This window comes from Schistocerca gregaria, chromosome X, assembly GCF_023897955.1.
Source record: "Schistocerca gregaria isolate iqSchGreg1 chromosome X, iqSchGreg1.2, whole genome shotgun sequence".
Taxonomy (NCBI): domain Eukaryota; kingdom Metazoa; phylum Arthropoda; class Insecta; order Orthoptera; family Acrididae; genus Schistocerca; species Schistocerca gregaria.
Window position 1 is genome coordinate 216,357,964 of NC_064931.1, and position 24,014 is coordinate 216,381,977.

The window sequence follows — 24,014 nt, forward strand, 5'->3', positions numbered from 1 at the left end:
AGCAATGAGTCGCATGTCAACACAAGCACCGAAGTCAACATTACCTTCCTTCAAGTGGGCCAACTTGCGTTGAACCGAGCAAGTACAGTACATACTGACGAAACTAAAATGAGCTCTAACATGGAAATTAAACTTTTCCGGGCGCATGTCCACATAACATCTTTTCTTTATTTGTGTGTGAGGAATGTTTCCTGGAAGTTTGGCTGTACCTTTTTGTAACACCCTGTATATGAATTTGAAAAAAAGAAAAGTTGTATGCAGTTTTAAATGGGGAATTCATTCGTTATCTGTATATGGGAACGGAAAACTAAAGCACAGCGAAGTAATTGTGTCGCAAGCAGTGTTGCGAGGTGTAAGCGGGCGTGCAGCACGAAGCCAGCCCAACACCGAAGCGCGATGTCGGGGTGGAGGTGGAGGTGGAGGTGGTGGTTATTGGCAGGTAGTACAAAAAGGTCGCGGCACAGTGGACGGCGGTAGATAAGGGCGCGCAGTTGTATAGCAGCGCGCTGAATGGTGCGGGGGCGAGGGGCGGCGGCGGCGGCGGCGGCGCTAAAGATAGCCGCCCCACGGCAGCCACGCAGCAGCACGCCGCGAGGCAGCGGGCGCGGCCCTGCCGCTGCTCAGTCGCCGGCCGCGCGCCCACACGGCATGCCGCACCAGCGCCCGCAGAGGTAAGCTGTCACGTGCCCCACTGGCGCCGTGCTAAAATCTCGTGCCGTTCTCTTACAACAGTATCACTTCCTTACATTGTGGCCTAGTGGTGCACAGTGCAGATGCGGATATTTCTTTTATGTTTCCAGTGTGACTGACTACAACATTGACCTGTGGTTAACGTTCCTAATACTTGCTCCCGCTCCTGCGTCACTGCTATTTAATAGAAATAGCTTATCAGTTGATTCGCTCGCCACTCTAACTGTAGATCACTCCAATTCTCAAACCGCCATACACACAATCGGCGATTAAAAAAAAATTGAGGATTGCACTATCAGTGTAAGAAATAAACTATTATTTCCTTATAATTAATGTTATGTTTGGTTGATGAAATGTGAGTGCAGCATTCCCTAGACGAGGGCTCAAATATCTGCAATAAGTTTCTAGACGTATTCTATGCCAGTCACTCTCGAGTATGTGGTATAGAGCACTTTTTATTGTGCCACATGTCTGAAGATTTCTTCGCGCTGCAGCAACGTATGGAGCGTCGAACGAATGACTTCCTGTACGTTTCGGACAAGTTTAATTTCAACTTTACGATCTCCACGGGATCGAGAAGTAGGAAGTAGGAAAAAAATTCGTAGTCTCTGTTCTAATAGCTGGCTTTCGGATGTTCCTGGACAAGCTCTCGCGAGAAACAACGCGTCTTTCTTGCAGCGTCTGCCTGTTGAGATCTTTTATCATTCCTGATGCTCCTTCCCAGCAATCAATCAAGCCTTTTACCATTCCCTTATCTTTGTACATTCTTCACGTCACTTAAAATCCGACCTGAGTTGGATCTCGAGCATTTCATCGGTACTCCGACTCGAATCGTCCAAGAATTTTGTAAACAACTGCAATTGTAAGAAAAATTGTAGATTGTCGTCCGCTAGAGCTAACCTTTGGTTACGTGATAACTCCACTTCACATCTCTACTCACTGTTGCTCTTAGGCATTTGTGTGACATTACTAACTCGACTGTCACTCCTGTTTGAAATTTGCATCTAGATACACACTCCGTAAAACTGTGTGAAGTACGTGGCACACTTATCACGTATTAGGATTTCCTGCCATTCCATTCACGTGTGGAGTGAGGGAAGCCGTGTGTGAGCTGTAATTGGACGCCTTGTCTTCGCGGTGATAGGTCGGGTGCTGTGGAGTGTTCTTAGATTCCCCATTTAATACTGGCTCTTCAAACTGTGTGAGCAAGCTTACTTGACGTCTATCTTGAAGCGTCCGCCAGTTCACGTCATTCAGTATTTCCGTGACGCTTTCCTGTGGCGTAAACAAACCTGTGAACAATCTAGCTGCAATCTAGCATCTCGTAAGCGTTTACGTTACCTCTCCAGTAACACAGATGCTTGTTGCGCTAGATTATTAGGATAAGTTCCAAAAACACTTAGTTGGGAGTGCTGAGATAAGTTTTTAGGCCCAAGCATTCCTAATCCTAAGTTTAATGGGACAGAATTACGTTATCACCTACGCTAGCGGACGGCAAACCACTATCCCCACAGATATATTTGGCAAGTTCGTTGCAGCGACAACTTTTTGCAGCAAATACATGTTTTAACCGAGAAATGTGACACTCTTCATTCAAAAAGAATCGTCAATATCCGTTCTGAACATTTACACAGTTTTGTACAAAATATTCATTAAAGGTTTAAAAACATCTTACACCTCGACTTTTTTTTAAAAAAAAATAGAGGTACTTATGGTCTACTGGACAGCATATCATTTCAGATAAAAATCAAGAGGTGAAAAGTCCTTTAACGTATGTTTTTATTCTTAAACAAAATTCGTGCAATATTCAGATCGCCCGACGAAGATAGTTTTTTAGAAAGTGCAACCGTGTCTTAATGAAAAATATTTATGACGCAGCCCAAAGAATGCAGTCGTGCTTATTGCATATGAAAATACAAAATATATTTATAATTGGAAGATGTCCCCAAATCACTTCATGCGTACCAATATAAATTACTTGCAGCTTCCTGTGAAAATGAACACTGTTTAACATGAATATCCACTACTCTAATCATTTTCATTATTGTGCAGCTTCCTTCTGAATAGGACCATTTTAGGTAGTGAGTGGCTAGGACAAGATTTGTTCGACAATGCTTCGCGCTTTCACTGATTGTCTTAATTCTGAACAGATTAGCGTCGGTGCACGCATGAGATCTCACAGCTTCATTTACACGTCTGAATCCTGTACTTTCCCTGAAAAAGTCAACATGAGGGTAATTTTACGGTTTGAACCACAGAGTGCTATAGATACATTACTCCTTTTGCTATTTCTTCCCATTCAGTTTCGCAGTGCAGTGATAGTGATGATACTCTAATTTCGATACTACAACAACAATGATCTATTTAGTTATTATGAGATTCCAAGAATTATACTCGCAGCGATATGTAATATTAACAGAGATTATCAGAAATAAAGTAATAATTAGGTGCCGCACTGCAGAGCCAAGAACTTGACTGCACGCAAATAGCATGAGTAATTACAGAAGACAGGGGAGGAGCATGTACTAATGTTGTATACTAAGATGTATTGCGTTTGGATAACATAATTTCCTCAGCCGTGGCACTCTCATGATTTTTTTTTTTTCAGTAAGCGCATAAACATGTCAGCTCGGAATCGCTTAATGGGTGTTCCGCAATGAAATGTGTGCCTCACTATACTCTTATGTATGTGCTATAGACTGTTCCACTCCAAGTAACAGATTTTCATAACAGTAATACATGGATATCACTTTTGTTTTCACAGTGAGGTTAACGTGAATTAAGGCAGTCTTGTAACTGTTTAAAATAATCTAAATGATTTTGTATGAACCACTTTGTTAACATTTAAAGTGTGCGAGCGTGTGCGTATCCGTGCGAGTGTGCATGTGTGTGTGTGTGTGTGTGTGTGTGTGTGTGTGTGTGTGTGTGTGTGTGTGTGTTTGTTTTAATGAGTCGTCTACAAGAAACTGCATTGATGTTACCGGCGACTAAGTTAAATATAGGCTCACCTCATGAATCCATGCTTTACGTGGCACCGCTACGCGTTTTCTTAACCTCGACATTACGCAACGACATAACTGAATCTACTATAACCAATCCTAAAATCTGTGGATTCAGTATTGCTAATTCACGGCATGTGTGGCGGAGATAATGAATTTCAATTACGGTGAAAAGTAGTTCTTACGAAATGCATTGGGTCACTGTGATGGAGGATGCTGTCGGGTATTTTCTCCCCCCCCTCCCCCCTCCCCCGCCCCCTTCTGTTTTGTTGGTGTAAAGCAAAAGTCGCTTACTCACAAGCTGAGTTAAATGGTAGGACTTCTTTCTATGTTAAAAAGTTCTTACGTATCTGCACTTACAGTCATGATTTGCCAGTTAAAGTAGATATAAAGGTGCCCACTTAACTTTCTCATACTAAAAACGTCAGTAGTTGTCGTCTTGCATACAGACATTAGCCATCTGTCTGTTCCGTTTTCACAGAGCTGTGTCCATTGTCTCCTTGGTCACTTGCGTCTCTCCATTCTTTCGGATCCTAGTTCAGGATTTTCTTTAGCTATCTTTCATCTCTCATTTTATTCGCATTTATTTCACCTTATCTCTGTATTCAGTTTTTTCCTCATTAACTGTGTGTGCATTTACTCATTGCGGACGTTTCCATTTTTAATTAAATCTTTTGGTGTGCAGACCGTTACTCTCTTCACGAACCTCTCTCACTTCCCTAGTGTCATTGGCATAGTTTTGTTAAATTTCATTTTTCTTTTTCTTTGGGATATGTAATTAAATTTTCTGTGTATATTTCCAGGCTTGAAATAAATGTCAGGTTTCTTCTATCTCATGATCTTAATCATGACTCTCGTTGCAGCCCAGATATTCAATATATGACTCCCATTCAATTATTTTCGAGTTAATTACCGTCTTCGATCAAGAAGGACATTTACCTTGGACTTTCGACTTACGTAATCGGGTGTTAAGGTTGTATTCAGTGGATAATTGGTTTAGATTATGTACTGCTATCTATCTAACATAATTCATAAAAGCAAGCAAAAGCTTATATCATGAAACAAAACACATATGGAAAAAACGGACATATTTGAGTAAAATAAATCAAGAAGTGAGACAAGGGTATTCTCTTCCACCCAGTATTTTACCATTTTGACTGACGAAGTCCTTAGAAAATTGGAAAACAGATAATTATACAGGAATTAAATTAGATGCACATACTAATCTATGCACAGTACTGTTTGCAGATAATAAGGTAATAAAGAAGAAAATTGAGGCTCACACATAGAAACGGAACAGTGACTGCAATATAATAGAAGAACCTTTGCACAATCCAAAATGTTTTGCAATGACAGAAATTACGCATACGAGCTGTAGATAGGGGGCAGCTACTGTGTTGGACGCAGCCAGTATCTGGATTAACAAGAAGCGCATTTCATCCATCTCCAACTTCGTGCCGGTACTGGCCTTATACGTACCACTGAAGCGGGCAATAATGCTTCGGACAAGCATCCACGATCTGGCCCCAGGTTGATACGAAAATCGCGCTTCTTGCATATTCTTTGCTCAACTGTCATTCCGATGTCTAATACCAGCTTTATTTGAATACACACCCAGGTGCATCTGAATTAGACTTGGTTGCAGCGTTACAAATAAGATGTGGCTGTCGCAACGAAGAATGGAATAGTTGGGTCGATCACATGACTGATATGTAGTAAGTCTTTGTATGAACAGACAGTGTAACACTTGACCAAGGCCAGATCGTGAGTAACAAACAGATTGGGGCACTTCATTTCTACGGTTGGCCAAAGCTGTAGTGGGAGTAGAGCGATTCTTAGAGAAACGTTGCCGTCTGAGTCAGCTGCAATGAGCACCGACTGTTGCTCACATAAACAGATGATAGACGAGCTACAGCGCGTATATCACTTGGATGATAAGTGATGAGTAACAGCCACACGATAGTTCAAATGGTTCAAAAGGCTCTGAGCACTATGGGACTTAACATCTGAGGTCATCAGTCCCTAGAACTCAGAACTACTTAAATCTAACTAATCTAAGGACATTACACACATCCATGCCTGAGACAGGATTCTCACCTGCGACCGTAGCGGTCGCGCGCTTCCAGACTGAAGCGCCTAGCACCGCTCGGTCACACCGGCCGGCGCCACAAAATGCTCAACCACCACAGTGCTATGACGCAGAGAATACACCGGCCGTAGGTGTGCCCATGATCATTGAACGTCACATGGCACAGAGATTAATATGGGCGCGGAAACATCACCATTCGATAGTCAAAGCGTCCAAAAATTTTGACTGGAATAAAAAAAATCTAGAAACACGATAATGCGCTTCGAAAGCCACATGAAATGTAGCGCCTTTTTTTTTTTTTTTTTTTTTTTTTTGCTGATGTTAAAGCTATTCTCGCGTTCGGGATGTTTCTATGGGATGAAACAGGCCCCCTGGTACGTTTTACATCCTCTTTCAGCGGTAAAGGATTCGTGAACGTTCTGTCCAATTGTGTGCATCTGTTCGTTCGCCATTTTTACCCTGTAAGTGATCTGCATCTTCAGCACGACAATGCACCATCCATTCGCTCTCGAATGCGACGAAAGGGATTCTTCTCATTCAGGCGATTCTTTGCATTCATAACAGCAAACAGCATCAATCACTACCATTATCATCCACAGTTACTAGACAACAATACTGAATAGCGGAACAACGCATCGATCACAGTTATTGTCATCTGGAGTTAGTAAGTAATAATCATGGTGACAGTGAAAAATTGTCTGCACCTAATTTCGAGAGATTTATTAGATTTGTGACTTTCTCAGTCACGACTTCATTGACAGCAGCCAGTAGCTTGTTAATCTAGGTTACACTGAAAGTGCATATAGGCATTTTTTGTGTCTTTCATTTCTTTTAATTCTACTTTTACTTTCCAGTTTCATCATATGGAATGATATACATTCTAGTAATGAAATATGATATGAATCAGATGGGACATCAAAATAGAAAACATGTTAAAAGGATCATAGTTCATTAAAAATGGCAGAACAGTTCAAAAGGGTCTCAGGATAAGGTCGAAAGATTGCTTTACGTCGAGGTCACAGAACGAGGTGACGCGTTAGTAAGACACGAGACTTGTTCTCGGGAGAACAGCGCCCAAATTCCCTTTGGGACATTCACACTGAAACTTCTGTGATTGGCCTAAGGCTAACGTTGGGATGGTTCCTTCCTTACGCTTTACAGTTTGAGTTTGCGATCCGTCTCTAATCCGTTCATCGTCGCAGGCACTTCGAGGTAGGCCCACAAACCGCTCGTTGTTTACTGCAGACAACATACCGGGTGATCAAAAAGTTAGTATAAATTTGGAAACTTAATAAACCACGGAATAATGTAGATAGAGAGGTAAAAATTGACACACATGCTTGGAATAACATGGGATTTTATTAGAATCATCCCATATTGCTAGACGCTTGAAAGATCTCTTGCGCTCGTCGTTTGGTGATGATAGTGTGCTCAGCCGCCACTTTCGTCATGCTTGGCCTCCCAGGCTACCAGACCTCAGTCCGTGCGATTACTGGCTTTGGGGTTACCTGAAGTCGGAGGTGTATCGTGATCTACCGACATCTCTAGGGATGCTGAAAGACAACATCCGACGCCAATGCCTCACCGTAGCTCTGGACATGCTGTTCACAACATTATTCCTCGACTACAGCTATTGTTGAGGAATGATGGTGGACATTTGGAGCATTTCCTGTAAAGAACATCATCTTTGCTTTGTTTTACTTTTTGATGCTAATTATTGCTGTTCTGATCAGATGAAGCGCCATCTGTGGGGTATTTTTTGAACTTTTGTATTTTTTTGGCTCTAATTAAACCCATTGTCATTCCAAGCATGTGTGTTAATTTGTACCTCTCTATCTACATTATTCCGTGATTTATTCAGTTTTGAAATTTATACTGACTTTTTGATCACCCGGTCTAATATAGTAAGATGAACAAGGTTTTTGCGCGATGTCAAGGGCGATGTTGGCAGAGACGGAGAATGACTACAGACTGAACAAGGATGGGCAGGAAACCGAATGTTGGCCTTTCAAGTGAACTATCACAGCATGCATCGTGCGTCATTTTCGAAATTCATGGAACACATAAACTCTGATCTCCGGACGAGGACTTGAACTCCACCACGCCCGACCGAATCCTCAGCGTCATCGCAACAGATAATTAATCTAGAATACGAATTGAAAGCTACAGTTTCTCGACTTTCAAGCAAACTGCAGTGTTTTTGTAGTGCCATAACAATATGCAAAGATCTTCGTTTCTACCGCCCGACACTGAAACTGGTTGTGACTGGCAAAAATCTGAAGTAGTTCGAAGCTATGAGCGAGTATTTTATTAAAAACATAACATTATCTAAGTCGAGCTGACGAAAAGTGTCACGAGCCAACAGTAAACACGCTACAAAAGCAGCCTTTAAGAAGTCACAATTGATTACTCCATTTGTGGAGCCACGTTTGTGCAGCCTGCGGGAATAATACCCCTTTGAGTGGCGGCGGCCGGCTTAATTCCTTTCATTCATCTGCAGGCGCCACAGCCGCCTTTGAGGTCGGCGGCGGGAATACGTCTGCAGTCCCTTCTCTCTGCTGCTGGCCATGTGAGCTCACAGTAGAACCCGCCACGATCGATCAGCTAGCTGAAAGAAGACTGTGGCAAAACTCAAGTGCGTTGTGCCGATCCGATAGCTACCTCCTAACGTTGCACGGCTATTTTCTAGCGGAATTTCATTCCCGTCGTATTCATTTAACACCGCGCCGTAGGGTCCGAAATTATTTGCTTATTGTGAATCCGACACTTTTTTGCATCATAACAACACTAAGCTAATAAATGACATGTTGATCTGCATCCACTTGATTACTCCGTAGCCGACCGAAGTGGCCGTGCGGTTCTGGGCGCTGCAGTCTGGAACCGAGCGACCGCTACGGTCGCAGGTTCGAATCCTGCCTCGGGCATGGATGTGTGTGATGTCCTTAGCCTAGTTAGGTTTAATTAGTTCTAAGTTCTAGGCGACTGAGGACCTCAGAAGTTAAGTCGCATAGTGCTCAGAGCCATTTGAACCATTGATTACTCCGTAATTCACACTTCAGTGCTTGGTATAAGGCGCAAGACACCACATTCACAGTTTCAACTAAACTCGTACCATATGAACTCTGATCTTTATTCTGCCATGTTGATTAATCTCTCTCCCCCTCCCCCCTACCCGATTTCTATAGGTAATGAGAGATAACAATACATAGGGTGGTTACAATTAAAATCTCGCTACTTGAGAGGGCCCCCATCAAAAACGAGTAATCGTAGAAAAAGAAACTTCGCAGATACATTTTTAAGGACATTCGGAAGACAGATAACGAATAAATCATTGGAAGAAACACATTTTTTAATTTCCACATTTGTTAATGAGTACTATACTTACGTTCCAGCTTACAAATATTGCTCAATGTAGCGACCATCTGCATCCATAACGTCTTGAAAGTTTGTAAGGCTACCATTTCACTATTGGTCGCAGCACTTTCCGAACAGTGGTCCGTGGAACGTTCAGTTCATCTACATCAACATCTTCATTTATACTCCGCAAGCCACCCAACGGTGTGTGGCGGAGGGCACTTTACGTGCCACTGTCATTATCTCCCTTTCCTGTTCCACTTGCGTATGGTTCGCGGGAAGAACGACTGCCGGAAAGCCTCCGTGAGCGCTCGAGTCTCTCTAATTTTACATTCGTGATCTCCACGGGAGGTATAAGTAGGAGGAAGCGATATATTCGATACCTCATCCAGGAACTCACCCTCTCGAAACCAGGACAGGAAGCTACACCCGCCGGCCGGTATGACCGTGCGGTTCTAGGCGCTTCTGTCTTGAACCGCGTGACCGCGACGGTCGCAGGTTCGAACCCTGCCTCGGGCATGGATGTGTGTGATGTCCTTAGGTTAGTTAGGTTTAAGTAGTTCTAAGGGACTGATGACCACAGATGTTTAGTCCCATAGTGCTCAGAGCCATTTGAACCATTTTGAAACTACACCGCGATGCAGAGCGCCTCTCTTGGAGAGTCTGCCACTTGAGTTTGCTAAACATCTCCGTAACGTTATCACGCTTACCAAATAGCCCTGAGACGAAACGCGCTGCTCTTCTTTGGATCTTCTCTATCTCTTCTGTCTGGTACGGATCCCACACGAGCAATGCTCAAGTATAGGCCGAATGAGTGTTTTGTAAGCCACCTACTTTGTTGATGCACTACATTTTCTAAGGACTCTCCCAACGAATCTCAACATGGTACCCGCCTTACCAACAATTAACTTTATATGATCTTTCCACTTCAAATGATTCCGAACGCGTACTCCCAGATATTTTACAAAAGTAACTGCTGCCAGTGTTTGTTCCGCTATCATAAAATCATACAATAAAGGATCCTTCTTTCTATGTATTCGCAATACATTACATTTGTCTATGTTAAGGGTCAGTTGAGACTCCCTGCACCAAGTGCCTATCCGCTGCAGATCTTCCTGCATTTCGATGCAATTTTCTAATGCTACAACTTCTCTGTATACTAGAGCATCATCCGCGAAAAGCCACATGGAACTTCCGACACTATCTACTAGGTCATTTATATATATTGTGAAAAGCAATGGTCCCATAACACTCCCCTGTGGTACGCCAGAGGCTACTTTAACCTCTGTAGACGTCTCTCCATTAAGAACAACATGCTGTGTTCTGTTTGCCAAAATCTCTTCAATCCAGCCACACAGCTGGTCTGATATTCCGTAGGTTCTTGCTTTGTTTATTAGGCGAACGCCTTCCGGAAGTCAAGCAAAATGGCATCTACCTGGGAGCCTGTATGTAATATTTTCTGGGTCTTATGAACAAATAAAGCGAGTTCGGTCTCACTCGATCGCTGTTTCCGGAATCCATGTTGATTCTTACAGAGTAGATTCTGGGTGTCCAGAAATGACATGATACGCGAGCAAAAAAACATGTTCCGAAATTCTACAACAGATCGATGTCAGAGATATAGGCCTATAGTTTTGCGCATCAGCTTGCCGACCCTTCTTGAAAACTGGGACTACCTGTGCTCTTTTCCAATCATTTATAACCTTCCGTTCCTCTAGAGACTGGCGGTGCATGGCTGTTAGAACGGTGCAAGTTCTTTCACGTACGATGTGTAGAATCGAATTGGTATCCCATCCGGTCCAGTGGACTTTCCTCTGTTGAGTGATTTCAGTTGCTTTTCCATTCCTTGGACACTTATTTAGATACAGATACAGATCTTGCGTTGCATGAAGATCGCACATTGCGAACAGCATTCTCAGCCATTGCAACAGTAACCTCTTCAACAGCTTGTGGCGCAGTTGGACGTCAACCTCTTTCAGGAACAAATCCCAAATCGCCAGTTAATTCGAACTTCGGAAACATGCTCTTCAACCCCGGTGCGGAAAGGGGACCTCTCCGTATTCCTTTAATGCGTCGATGGTCTCGAAGAGCAGCGGCACTATTATTGTTGTTTTAATGAAACAACTTTACAAGTAAAGCCCTGCTCACCTTGACTAGACACATGTTGACAGCGACTGTAGTACCAACTGATGCTTGTATTTCAATTCTACGTCGCCGTACCAGTACCATGCACTGGGGGCCGAACCGCACAATAACCCTGGGTTCGGTGTGGGGCGGCGGTGGGGTGTGTGGACTGCTGTAGCCTGTTGTGGTGTTGTGTACCACTGAGGACTACGGCGGGGACGAAGCCTCTCCATCGTTTCTAGGTCCCCGGTTCAATACATACGTACATACCATCGCCTAACAGCATGTCATGACACTATTAACAAAGCAAATCGCCGGCCGGGATGGCAGAGCGGTTCTAGGCGCTACAGTCTGGAACCGCGCTACCGCTGCGGTCACAGGTTCGAAACCTACCTCGGGCATGGATGTGTGTGATTTGCTTAGGTTAGTTAGGTTTAAGTAGTTCTGGGTTCTAGGGGACTGATGACCTTAGAAGTTAAGTCCCATAGTGCTCAGAGCTATTTGAACCAACGCAATTCCTGCAGCGCACAGTCTGCACATCATTCCATTGAAGCCGAGTATCCAATCAGTAAATTGTTTTCCGTCTACACTGACTCCAGTACGATAAGTTTATTTATAACCACTATGTACTTTGGCATACAGAGAATAAAGGTGTCGATAGGAACTTCCTGAAAATATTTTTCTGCACTGCGTAACGTCTTTGTTTTAGTGATGGCCATCCAAAATCGTTTATCTTCCCTATTTCGTGATGTCACAAAGCGCGCCGCTCTTTTGTGACTTCTTTCGTTTGTTCTGTCAATCCCGTCTGAAAGAATCGCATAGTGCACAGCAAAGCTCTAGAAAAGGGTGGATGAGTGTAGTGCAAAGAGTTTCTTTAGAGCATTTCTTGTATCTTCCATCTGTTTGGCCAATGAAATGCAGTGTATGGATTATCTTCCCTACAACATTTTCTGCACGATTTTTCCACATACAGAAACTTTTAAAATTGTGTCATACATCACGCAACAGGAATTCAACAGAATTCTTCTAGCACGCACATACAGGACCTCATAGTTTTATTGCTCGGGATCAGTTGCTACTTCTCCTAACATTATTTTTTTCTTATTATACATGGTCTTATGTTGCTTTCCAAATTTTTTTATTTTAATTTATTGCATGGCTTTTTGAACATTATAAGGTATGAATATATGGGGTGTTACAGAACGATACCGCCAAACTTCGAGGGGTTGCAGAGGGTGTCTTGAGAGTAAATTGAGTATAGAAACCCATGTCCAGAAATGTCGTCCAGTGACGCTACAGAGTGCCAACGCTATAGGCGCTGGCGCCTGCTGCTAGGCCACCCTCTCGGCAACAAATAAGACTATCCGCTGACGGACCGTAGGAAAAAGTCTCTCAAAGTTGTTTTTTATTTAGTGATCGTGACTGATTGCCCCATCGTCAGTGGAGAAATTAAAGCTAGCTGCTGCGTGGGCAGGCCTCGTCTTTTATGAATGCGATGTTCCGTTGCCTTGGCGGATGACGGTTTTTGGACACAGCTTTCCAACTGAATTTCATTTTTCTCCTGTACACTGACAAACACTGGAACTTTTAGAGAGCTCCCAGAGAAAAACCCTATCCGAAACCATCATTCACTGAGGCAACAGATGATCACAGTCATAGGAGACCAGGTCTGCTGACGCAGCAATTATCTTCATCTCTTCCACTGGCGATCGTGGCAGTCATTCACGTTAATTGAATAACAGAAAACATTGCAAGACGTTCCGTCTACGGACTGTAAGTATACAAAATCACGTTTTTGGCTGAAGTGCTGGTCTAGCGGTAGGCACAGGCGCCTATAATTTCTCCACGTCGTAGATTCTCAACTTATAGTAATCAATACAGGCCAAAACAATGAACTAAAATTTGTACCAAGGTCTCCTGCTCACTAGGCAGATGCACTAACCTCTGGAGATCCCTGGCAGTGTGGCTAACACAGCTGCACGGATTAGCCTAGTATGTCTCCTTCGCTAACTTGAATTCACACTATTCTAATGTCGGAGAGCCTCTGCAATACTGACATAAGTTAAGACGGAGGACATCAAGATGGGCTGATCCATGAATTGAAATTTGTATTGGGGCGGGGGGGGGGGGGAGGGGGGGGGGGGAGAGGCATAATAAGGTTATCCGTGCAGCTGTGTTAGCTGCAGTACCAGGGTGGTACAGAAGTTGGGGGTCTTTCTTGACAGTGGCCAGTATCTGAAGCTGTGGAGCTGTTCTTTTGGGATTCTTCTCAAACATTTGGGGTAAAGGTGGCGGTAGCATTACCTTCTTTTTTGTAGATTTCAGTTAATTTCAGGAATGCAAGGATAAAAGAGTGGTAAAAGTCGCTCAATGTAGCCACGAAGTCGCTAGATCGAGTTCACTCCATTGAAAAAAAGAAAGAGTGGTTATCAGATGTGCCTAATGAGCACGAGACCTGGGTTAGAATCTTGGCCTTGGTACAAATTTTAATTCATTACTTTGGCCTGTATTCATTATCACAGATGATACTTAATATGTTTCTGGTAGATATAATTTATTTGTTTATTATCAATTCGTTCCTCAATACACCCTCTACAGCCTTTTGAAGATTGTCGGTATCATTTTGCAACACTCCGTATATACGGTATGTTTCGAAACTGTTCGTTCAAATTATTTCTACATCTACATTTACATCCATACTCCGCAAGCCACCTGACGGTGTGCGGCGGAGTGTACCTTGAGTACCTCTATCGGTTCTCCCTTCTATTCTAGTCTCGTTTTGTTCGTGGAAAGAAGGATTGTCGGTATGCCTCTGTGTGGGTTCTAATCTCTCTGATTTTATCCTCATGGTCTCTTCGCGAGATATACGTAGGTGGGAGCAATATACTGCTTCACTCCTCGGTGAAAGTATGTTCTCGAAACTTCAACAAAAGCCCGTACCGACCTACTGAGCGTCTCTCCTGCAGTCTTCAACTGGAGTTTATCTATCATCTCCGTAACGCTTTCGCGATTACTAAGTGATTCTGTAACGAAGCGCGCTGCTCTCCGTTGGATCTTCTCTATCTCTCCTATCAACCCTATCTGGTACGGATGCCGCACTGCTGAGCAGTATTCAAACAGTGGGCGAACAAGCGTACTGTAACCTACTTCCATTGTTTTCGGATTGCATTTCCTTAGGACTCTTCCAATGAATTTCAGTCTGGCATCTGCTTTACCGACAGTCAACTTTATGTGATCATTCCATTTTAAATCACTTCTAATGCGTACTCCCAAATACACTCCTGGAAATGGAAAAAAGAACTCATTGACACCGGTGTGTCAGACCCACCGTACTTGCCCCGGACACTGCGAGAGGGCTTTACAAGCAATGATCACACGCACGGCACAGCGGACACAACAGGAACCGCGGTGTTGGCCGTCGAATGGCGCTAGCTGCGCAGCATTTGTGCACCGCCGCCGTCAGTGTCAGCCAGTTTGCCGTGCCATACGGAGCTCCATCGCAGTCTTTAACACTGGTAGCATGCCGCGACAGCGTGGACGTGAACCGTATGTGCAGTTGACGGACTTTGAGCGAGGGCGTGTAGTGGGCATGCGGGAGGCCGGGTGGACGTACCACCGAATTGCTCAACACGTGGGGCGTGAGGTCTCCACAGTACATCGATGTTGTCGCCAGTGGTCGACGGAAGGTGCACCTGCCCGTCGACCTGGGACCGGACCGCAGCGACGCACGGATGCACGCCAAGACCGTAGGATCCTACGCAGTGCCGTAGGGCACCGCACCGCCACTGCCCAGCAAATTAGGGACACTGTTACTCCTGGAGTATCGGCGAGGACCATTCGCAACCGTCTCCATGAAGCTGGGCTACGGTCCCGCACACCGTTAGGCCGTCTTCCGCTCACGCCCCATGATCGTGCAGCCCGCCTCCAGTGGTGTCGCGACAGGCGTGAATGGAGGGACGAATGGAGACGTGTCGTCTTCAGCGATGAGAGTCACTTCTGCCTTGGTGCCAATGATGGTCGTATGCGTGTTTGGCGCCGTGCAGGTGAGCGCCACAATCAGGACTGCATACGATCGAGGCACACAGGGCCAACACCGGGCATCATGGTGTGGGGAGCCATCTCCTACACTGGCCGTACACCTCTGGTGATCGTCGAGGGGACACTGAATAGTGCACGGTACATCCAAACCGTCATCGAACCCATCGTTCTACCATTCCTAGACCGGCAAGGGAACTTGCTGTTCCAACTGGACAATGACCGTCCGCATGTATCCCGTGCCACCCAACGTGCTCTAGAAGGTGTAAGTCAACTACCCTGGCCAGCAAGATCTCCGGATCTGTCCCCCATTGAGCATATTTGGGACTGGATGAAGCGTCGTCTCACGCGGTGTGCACGTCCAGCACGAACGCTGGTCCAACTGAGGCGCCAGGTGGAAATGGCATGGCAAGCCGTTCCACAGGACTACATCCAGCATCTCTACGATCGTCTCCATGGGAGAATAGCAGCCTGCATTGCTGCGAAAGGTGGATATACACTGTACTAGTGCCGACATTGTGCATGCTCTGTTGCCTGTGTCTATGTGCCTGTGGTTCTGTCAGTGTGATCATGTGATGTATCTAACCCCAGGAATGTGTCAATAAAGTTTCCCCTTCCTGGGACAATGAATTCACGGTGTTCTTATTTCAATTTCCAGGAGTGTAATTTATGGAATTAACTGCTTCCAGTTGCTGACCTGCTATATTGTAGCTAAATGGTAAGAGATCTTTCTTTCTATGTATTCGCAGCACATTACACTTGTCTACATTGAGATTCAATTGCCATTCACTGCACCATGCGTCAATTCGCTGCAGATCCTCGTGCATGTCAGTGGAATTTTCCATTGTTACAACCTCTCGATATACCACAGCACCATCCGCAAAAAGCCTCAGTGAATTTCAGGAGGTAGAGGACGTAAAAACAAACAGATTTCGGTAAGGAACATATGATTCCTGAAAACAACTTGTAATTTTAGGGCATATTGTGGGAGTGGTACTGACATAAGCTGTTGTGTCGGTGTCACTGATTGGGAATGTGTACTGTCATTCAAATATCCATAGTTCGCATGGTGGGGAAGTATCTCTGAATGTTAGACAAAGGATGAACTTCCAGCCCGATGGGGCATCAGCCTATTTCAGCAATGATGTGAGTTATAGCTTCAGGCGCTTCAGTCTGGAACCGCGCGACCGCTACGGTCGCAGGTTCGAAGCCTGCCTGGGGCATGGATGTGTTTGATGTCCTTAGGTTAGTTAGGTTTAAGTAGTTCTATGTTCTAGGGAACTGATGACCTCAGATGTTAAGTTCCATAGTGCTCAGAGCCATTTGAGCCATTTTTTTTGAGTTATAGCGTGAAATTGATAGATCGCCCGAAGTGGCTCTGTGGTCTGGCCACTCAGGTCACCTAACGTCCCGTGTCTGGATTTCTTACTCTGTGGGCATTTGAAACAGATGGTCTATGAAACCGTTGTGAAAGCTGAAGAAGTTTTCGTTGCCAGATTTGCCGCCGCTGCTGGTACCATTGCGTACGTGCTAATAATCTTCTCACCGACACGATAGTCAATAGTTCCACGATGTATTGCGTGCATACACGCATTCGAGCGGTTCCTGTGAATGCTATTACTGTAATTAGCAAGCTAAGCCTCCTTCTGTGTAAATCATGCCAAGCATCAGAAACTGCCGTCAGGGGCTAAATGTACCATAACTAAATGTATTTGTTTTGCTATTCACTACCTCCAGTAATAATTTTAATGAATAGTTTCTAAATACTCTGTCTAAGTAATAAGAGAATGTAGAGAGAGATATGGGTTGTCCCTGGAGGAATGATCAATATTAAGGGATATGACAGGAATGATCGTTAGTAGCAAAAATTCCGGTAAACATCGGCTCTAAAATGCATACCTTAAGAGCTATGAGCACTTGTTTTTCCCAGTAGCGAGGATGAACAAGTGTCCTTAGTTCTTAAGGTGTGCACTTTAGAGCCCATGTTTACTGGAAATTTTTTCTTATTTTGGTCCACACAACCGCTTCTCAAAATATGGAAAGCACAGAGCTTGCAACAGAAGAGATTGTTTCACAGTACCGAAAATGAAGAACTGCCCATAACTCTTGATGTACGCTGTTTAGAGCCCATGTTTACTACACTATTTCGCTCAGAATGAGCATTCCTGTTATGTACCTAAATAATGACCATCCATCCTACGACACCCTGTAATGTACTGCAAACTATTACAGACATTTAGAGTATTTATGTAATTTATCGACACTGGGGTCGTCATCAGTAAGTATTCTTGGCTACGATCTTGTGATCTTGTGGGATATTCTTCTGTGATGAGTCCGATTGTCTGTGGCTCTCCACAATCAAAAAGTGGGGATGCTTTGTTTCTCCACTCGTGTGAAGAAGATGCGCAATTGCCATGAAGGCTCTGATTGTGACTATCACAGACAATGTTTTGCGTAGCAGGTCAAAACCCGATAGTTTTTGAAAGATAACCGTCAAATTATTATTATTTTGGTCCAGTCCAGTCTTGAGTCTATCTTTTGATGAAGTTGACCCCGTATCCCATTGAGAGTCTTGCTGTTTTTATTGGTGATCGTCTAGAGCGGATTTGCTTGTGGTTGCCATCAACAATATATTGATGCATTGGTAGATTTCATTATTCTTTAACTTCTTGCAGTCGTTCGTGAGAGCATTTATGAGTCGTAGTTAAGGGAGCGGAATGTGACTTAGTACTAGGAGCCGTTGCATAAGGGTTGATATGATTATAGAAGCAATCATTCTCATAAATGTAAATGTCGCATGACAAGGACCTTCCCTCGAGTAAACCGTTCGACGGGTGCAAGTATTTCGATTTGATGCCACTTCGGTGACTTGCCCCTCGATTGGGATGAAATGATGATGATTAGGACAACACAACACCTAGTCCCTGAGCGGAGAAAATCTCCAACCCAGGCGGGAATCGAACCCAGGCCCTTAGGATTGACATTCTGTCGCGCTGACCACTCAACTACCGGGAGCGGACTAATATTCTCATGATGTTATTTAACTAGATGTATATTTTGTGCACGTTGGCTGTTTAACCAGACTGCGTCACAATATTCGACGGCAGGATGGATGTCGATTCTCTTCACGTCGACTTCAAGGAACGGTAAACAACGACATAATCAGCAAATAATCTATGAAAACATTTCATATTGTTTCCTAATTCATTTACACCATCTTATGAAAACTCAGCCCCCGGTAGCTGAGTGGTCAGCGCGACAGAATTTCAGTCCTAAGGTCCCGGGTTCGATTCCCGGCTGGGTCGTAGATTTTCTCCGCTCAGGGGTTGGGTGTTGTGTTGTCCTAATAATCATCATTTCATCCCCATAGACGCGCAATTCGCCGACGTGGCATCAAACCGAAAGACTTGCACCCGGCGAATGGCCTAGCTGACGGGAGGCCCTACTAACACGACATTTACATTTTTGTGATGAAAAGCATGCGCAAACCAGATATGGGCTTTAATGGGGTGTCTCCACCTTTCGTCTTTACAACGGATTGAATTTAGGGGAAGACACTTTCCATGAAGTGTGAATGTCTGTGGAGGAATGGAAGCCCATTCTGTCTCAAGAGCCGAATTAAGAGAAGGCAGTGACGTTGGATGCCGGTGTCTGAAGCGGAGTCGACGCTCTAACTCATTCCAAAGCTGTTACATTAGGTTCAGATCCAGACAATGGCCAGCACAGTCCGTTTCAGGAATGTTAATGTCCGCAAACCATTTCTTCACAGATGCTGCTTCATCATAGGGTGCATTATCGTGCTGATACGAACACTCGTCGTCTCCGAACTATTTCTCTAATGAACGCAGTACGTAATGCTGGAAAATGTGGCCGTATGTTTCCACAGTTAGCATTTTCTTGCGTGTATGCAATAAGGGGAGTACCATCTAACCACGAAAAACACCTCAGTTCCGTAAAACCACCTTCCCCGTCCTTCACTGCTGGCAGGTAATGTTCTCCAGACTTTCGCCTAAAACAAACTTTCCATCGGATCGCCACGTCATACAGCGTCATTCCTCGCTCCGAATCACTCGTTTCCAGTCATTCATTGTCCAGTTGGGTCGCTCTTTACAGCACATCGTGGGTTTGTTACTGAGGTAATATCCAGTGAGTGGTCCACGTTCGAAGTCACAGAGTTCTCCTAATCGACGTATGTTCCTGTCTGAACTTCTCTGCTGACAGCACAATATTCTTCGCCTCAATTCATACTGGCGGGCACACCTCTAGTGACATCTAGTGGTCATTTTCATATTACTTTGAGGTTTCCAAATATTTTCGGTCGTATACTCTGTATAGATCAAGAACAGCAGGGGCTTACCACACTGTGACTTTTGTGGAAGGAAATCGCGATTACGAATGCATAGATGAGAGGATACTTCATAAGTGCGCAATTTGATTAGTTCCCTCTGGTTCGGAACGGTGTCAAAGACCTACGGGAAATCTAGGAGTACGGAATCACCTTAAGAGTCCCTGTCATCTCATTTCTTCTTGCGGGTAGAGCCAATTGTCTTTTAGATTAACAATTTTTTTGTATCCGGGCTTATTTTGTGTCAGTGAACTGTTTTTCTCGACGTACCTCATATTGTTTGAATGTAACGTATGTTCCAAAATCCTGCTATGTAAATTATTTGGATTATTTGTTTGCTGTTCTGCTATTTACGCTGTGTGCTAGCCAGTTTCACTGTGACCGACTACACTATCCCATGTTGAAAACGCAGGACTGGCAGTTGCTATGAGCAGGATTCAGTTTCTTCCAGGCGCTCCGATTTAGATTTAATGTAATTTCCCCAGACCACAGAAAGTGCATACCGAGATATTCCCTGCATGGTTCACAGCCGAATTTGTTTTTCGTTCTTTGTCATTCCGCAGTAGGGCTCCCTCTCTAATATACTTTCCGTCGTCGGGACGTAGCTCTAACGTCCCTTTCGCTGTTTCCATTGTCTCGTTGAGGTGGAGTGACAAAGCAAACGAGCATTCGCCAAAAACTGCGTGGGAAAGCGCTAACAACCACATTTACTCTGACTGAATGTATCGCACAATCAATAGTGAAACCGGTGCTGTGAGTCGGCTCGAATCTAGCTCAATTCCCTATCTGGCAAGCTACCATCTGATACTAACAGATCACGTCGTTCGCACCCTTGAATAATAGCATTTTTTTTGCAGCGTGTATTTCTGAAACTTCTAGCTGATTAATGTTTAAGATTTCCGGCAGGGAACCACACAGTTGTCCACTTGGAAAAATTATAGTTTCGTCATCCTCCTCCTCCAAGCTTGGTTCATAGGACATTGCCAGTTTTGTTCTCAGTTGATAATTCTAATGACATCCTGCAGCTGGCTGGATGCCTTTGTTCTGATATAAGTACATACAAAAATGACTTACAGGTACAGATCACAATCGCTGCTTTGCATAATCATTATAGTATAATACACCGAGCCGACAAAAGTTAAGGGATACCTTCTAATATCGTGCCGGACTTCCTTTTTCCCGGCGTAGTGCAGTAACAATTCACTGTAACAGGTCTTGTCATGGGAGAAGCCTCGTCAGAGAGGTCCACCGCATGAGCGTCTAGGGAAGTGATTCCAGTGGTGGTTTCCCGTTGACTTCCTCTGATGATGATGAAATGGTAATGAGGACAACACAACACCCAGTCCCTGAGCGGAGAAAACCTCAGACCCAGCTGGGAATCGACCCCAACACCCAGTTTCTGAGCGGAGAAAATCTCCAACCCAGCTGGGAATCGAACCCGGGCCCCTTGGAGTGGATGTCTCTATAGCCGTCTATAATTGAGAAAGTGTTTCCAGTGTAGGATTTTCTGCACTATATGACCTCTCGATTCCCGTCGGGGGATCTGGGTGGCAAGGTGACATGGCGCATTGTCCTCCATAAAAGTTCCATCGTTATTTGGGAACGTGAAGTCCATGAATGGCAGCAAATTATCTCCAGGCAGCCGTACATAACCATTTCCATTCAATGACCGGTTCAGTTGGACGAGAGGACCCAGTCCATTCTATGTAAACACTGCCCACACATTATGGAGCCACCACTAACATGCACTGAGCTTTGTTGACAACTTGCGTCCATGGCTTCTTGGGCTCTGCACCACACCCGAACCCTACTATCAGCTCTTTCCAACTGAAATCAAGACTCATCTGACCAGATCACGGTTTTACAATTATGGTCCAACCGAAATTGTCACGAGCCCAGAAAAGGGGCTACAGGCGATGTCGTGCTGTTCGCAAAGACTCTAGCGTCCGTCGTTTGGTACCATAATCCGTTAACGCCAAATTTGGCGTTACTGTCATATCAGATACGTCAGTCGTAGTCCCATATTGATTTACGCGGTTATATCACACAGTGTAGCTTGTCTGTTAGCACTAACAACCCTACGCAAACGCCGCTGCTCTCGGTCGTTAAGTGAAGGCTGTCGAACACTGAATTGTCCGTTGTGAGAGGTAATGCCTGAAATTTGGTATTCTTGGCACACTCTTGACACTGTGGATCTCGGAATACTGAATTCACTAACGATATCCGAAACGGAAGGAGTATAACTTCAACTAACATTCCACGTTCCAAGTCTGTTAATTGCCGTCGTACGGCCATGGTCATGTCGGAAACATTTTGACACCAGTCACATGAGTACAAAAGATTCCTCCGCTAATTGCACTTGCCTTTTATACCTTGTGTACGGCATACTATCAGCATATGTATATGTACATATCGCTATCGTATGGCATCTGTCGATTCCCGGCGGGGTCAGGGATTTTCTCTGCCTCGTTATGACTGGGTTTTGTATGATGTCCTTAGGTTAGATAGGTTTAAGTAGTTCTAAGTTCTAGGGGACTGATGACCATAGATGGTTCAAATGGCTCTGAGCACTATAGGACTTAACATCTATGGTCATCAGATCACTAGAGCTTAGAACTACTTAAACCTAACTAACCTAAGGACATCACACAACACCCAGCCATCACGAGGCAGAGAAAATCCCTGACCCCGCTCGGAATCGAACCCGGGAACCCGTGCGTGGGAAGCGAGAACGCTACCGCACGACCACGAGATGCGAGCACGTGACCATAGATGTTAAGTCCTATAGTACTCAGAGCCATTTGAACCATTTGAGCCACGGCATCTGTCACCTCGCTGTATTTATCTGAGTGGATACTATTCGACAACTGGCATAATTTCTATTTGCGATCAGAATTCGAATTTGACACTTTGGAGGAGGTAGTATCTAAGAGATGGGAAATCAGAAAATTTTCGAAGTCTTTCACCAACACGGTTTACCATTTCTCATAACTGTTATCTATTTTTGACAGAGTTCTGTTCAAATGGTTCAAATGGCTCTGAGCGCTATGGGACTCAACTGCTGTGGTCATGAGTCCCCTAGAACTTAGAACTACTTAAACCTAACTAACCTAAGGACATCACACACATCCATGCCCGAGGCAGGATTCGAACCTGCGACCGTAGCAGTCGCACGGTTCCGGACTGCGCGCCTAGAACCACGAGACCACCGCGGCCAGCTGACAGAGTTCTGTAGCCCACCACTGTAGCTGCAAAACTGTTATACATACCTCAAGAAGGATTGCATGCGAGTCGACCTGTTGGATGCATTCCAAAATAGCCACGTCTTTGGTTTACAAGAAGCTCGTTGGACCTTTAGGCGCATCGCGTAACGCGTGCGTGGGTGAGAGAAGGCACGCACCGTCGACTTATGGAGCAGATGATTAGTTTACTATTTTACAATTCTGTATATAGGTATATAGTGTTGCCAGGATAAATAAATACATAAAACAGTATCGCAGTGTATAGGGATTTACCAAGATGAAAAAATGAATCTTCGAACAGGGCATCCAGTTGTTGTTGTTGTTGTGGTCGTCAGTCCTGAGACTGATTTGATGCAGCTCTCCATGCTACTCTATCCTGTGCAAGCTGCTTCATCTCCCAGTACGTACTGCAGCCTACATCCTTCTGAATTTAATTAGTGTATTCATCTCTTGGTCTCCCTCTACGATTTTTACCCTCCACGCTGCCCTCCAATACTAAATTGGTTATCCCTTGATGCCTCAGGACATGTCCTACCAACCGATTCCTTCTTCTAGTCAAGTAGTGCCACAAACTCCTCTACTCCCCAATTCTATTCAATACCTCCTCATTAGTTATGTGATATACCCATCAAATCTTAAGCATTCTTTTGTAGCACCACATTTCAAAAGCTTCTATTCTCTTCTTGTCCAAACTATTGATCGCCATGTTTCACTTCCATACATGGATACACTCCATACAAATACTTTCAGAAAAGACTTCCTGACACTTAAATCTATACTCGATGTTAACAAATTTCTCTTCTTTAGAAACGCTTTCCTTGTCATTGCCAGTCTACATTTTATGTCCTCTCTACTTCGACCATCATCAGTTATTTTGCTCCCCAAATAGCAAAACTCCTTTATTACTTTATGTGTGTCATTTCCTAATCTAATTTCTCAGCATCACCCGACTTAATTCGACTACATTCCATTTCATTTCTTACCCCCAATCCATATGCACCTATAGACTGCTTCCGCAGGCGACCGAGGGCTATGATATAGTTATATTTATGGGCGTTACGAGAATTGCAACCAAATTACAGGTACAACAACTCTGGTATGCTCGTTATAGAAATATCTTGTTGTGCAAAGGGTTG

General features: G+C 44.4%; 1 protein-coding gene across 1 annotated transcript in view; it reads left to right on the forward strand.

Annotated features, from left to right (window-relative positions):
• Positions 1-630: 630 nt before the first annotated feature.
• LOC126298888 (rho GTPase-activating protein 45-like) overlaps positions 631-24,014 on the forward strand; it is a 610,977-nt gene continuing 587,593 nt past the window's right edge. The window contains exon 1 of the mRNA XM_049990422.1: positions 631-671. The gene's annotated coding sequence lies outside the window, so the exon portion shown is untranslated. The remainder of the gene's footprint in view (positions 672-24,014) is intronic.